Below are 2,560 nucleotides of genomic sequence, written 5' to 3' on the forward strand. Positions count from 1 at the left end.
GCACTCCGATTCCAATTCCTCGGCGACCCTGAGAAACGTGTGCAGTCGAAACCTCAGCCCCTAAAAGCGGGTGTCTCGCCCTAAGCCCTGGCGGCAAGAGGAACGTGTCTGGGAGGGACATGGGAGGAAAAAGCGTGCGTCCTCAAGAGGAGAAGAAGGCCAGCCCCTTCCCTTCACCCCGAAAGAGAAAGGACAAGGGAGAGGACGGGCAAAGGAGGTAGCTGCTGCTTCTGTGGGGAGGGACACAGCCCCTTCCCCGACAGTGGTGACCTCCCGCCAAACACCAGGACAGCCTGCCAGGGGCGCCCACCCTTTCCCCCACACGCGGACATTCAAGCTCTCACTGGCTCAGCCCCGATTCCTCACCCTCAGCCCCAGCCCCAGCCCCAGCCCACAGCTCCACCCTAACCATGCTCCTCACCAGGGAAAAGGGAATCTCCTGGATACATACACGGCGGGCGGGCGCACACACCTGCAGAAACTCCTGAAAATGCCCCCCCCTCCCCTGCCCACCAGCCTCCCCAGGGCTCCCATGCCACCGGCTTAACCCCAGGGACGGGGACCTGGGCTGTTCCACACCAGTCTCATCCCTCCAGCAGGCTGGGTCCTCTTGCCTCCACCCCAGACCGAAATCGCGACTCCTCAGGAGCTGGAGAATCCTGGAGGCAGGGCAGTCCATGCACTCCGAAGTCAAAGACCCCAAGGCAGCTTTCCCGGGACAACCGTGGCCTGAGGGGGCTGAGCCTGGGCGGGGAAAGCCAAGAATGTGGCCTCTCCACGCACTGGAACCCAGGCTAGGATGGTGGGGGAGGAAGTCCCTCTTATTTTCCTCCCCGACTCCTCCAGGGCCTCAAGATTCCTGTAGGACTACAACCAGAACCTCTCTTCTCTGTTCCCCACAACACACACCCTTTTCTAGAACACCCCCCCCACCCAAGCGGGCACCTCGTAAGGTGGCCCACTCTCTCCCACTTGTAAGTCTCAGATACTTAAGGCGCTACCTTTGAATCCAGGGAGAGCCAACCAAGAAGCTTCAGAATCGTCCATACAGCCATCCCTTTGGGCTTTCTGCCAGGAAAATGTGCCTGCAGAGGCAAGAGGTAGTACCCCCAACACACATTCAGGAGCATACACACCACCTAAGGCGGGTCCACACGCTGGTACTTAACCATCAACACAGGTTACACCCAAGAGAACAGATTCCCTCACCCCCTTTCTGGCACACAGGTGCACACACACCTACCCAGCCAGGTATGCCCCATTCAGCTCTTACACACCCACCCTCCTCAGTACCTACACCCTTCTTTCCCAGAAACCCCTCCGCAGTTCACACACACAGACACACAGCCCTTCCCCGGAGTGTACACATAAATGCATATCCAAACACACGGCAGATACGTGGTCAGCCGCTCCCTGGGTGCACACACAGCCGCTGAAAAACCCCTACACCTCCAAACCCAGGGGCCCACCTGCAGGAACACGTAGCACATCACGGCGCGCGCGCGCGCGCACACGCACACACACACACACACACACACACACACACACACAAAGAATCACGCACACTGATCCTCCATCAATGCTTTAAAACTCACTAATGCAGGGCCCCCCAGCCCCCCAAATGGGTAAGTATGAGTGGGGAGAGGGATGCCGGCGCCTGTCCCTGGGCCCCCATCCACGGTGCCCGGGTATCCTGCCCGCCAGCCCCGTCCTCAGCAGCACACACACCCCCCTCCACTCTCCTCGGCCGGTCCCCAGACTCCACATTACACCCGGAATGCATACCTGCCCTGTCCCTCCCCACACTCCTGAGGTGTGTCTGCACCCCTAAACACCCCCGCCTTCCGATACCTCCGGGCTCCTGTGTCTCGCCCTGCCTGCCCCCCCCCCCCCCACCTCCAGCACACACTCCCGGTCTCCGGCTTCAACCGGCTCCCCCCCGGGATCATTAAGGCCCCCGCCGGAGCCCCGGGCCCAGGAAAGTCCCTGGCTCTCCAGGCCCGGGCTCCGCCCCCTCCCCACGAGCCCCTGGCCCTCCGCAAAGTTGGGGGGGCACTCCGCCTTGCAGTGGGGAAACGGACCGGAAGGGGGGTGCCCCGCGCCCCCCCTTCCCCCACAAGCCATCCCGCCCGCCCGGGGGCCGGGCACCCCCTGGCCCCCCTGCACGATTGTCCTCCTCTCCCGTCTCTCGTCCTCCTTTCTTTTTCTGGCAAACTTTGCCCGCGCCCCCGCGGCCCGGCACTCACCGCCGCCGCGAAGTGCCGGTGGGCTCGGCCCGGCGCCTTTGTATCCGCAGCGCTCCGGGTCGCGGCGAACTCCGCGCTCGCGGACGGGCAGCGCGGGCGAGGGCGGCGCGGAGGGGGCTCCGGTGCCGGCCACCCCCTCTGCGTCCCACACCGCTGCCTGTCCCCCTCGGGGCCCCGGGGGCAGGGGCCGGGGGATGGGGGCGCTCAGGCTCCCATGGCGGGGGCCAGGAGCACGGAACCGGGGGCCGGGGATCGCACCGGAGCCGGCGGCGGAGCGGGGAGGGGACGGGCAGGGGAGCGGGCGGGGGGCGGGG

Source organism: Herpailurus yagouaroundi, unplaced genomic scaffold (assembly GCF_014898765.1).
Source record: "Herpailurus yagouaroundi ecotype Mexico unplaced genomic scaffold, PumYag 207, whole genome shotgun sequence".
Classification (NCBI taxonomy): Eukaryota; Metazoa; Chordata; class Mammalia; order Carnivora; family Felidae; genus Herpailurus; species Herpailurus yagouaroundi.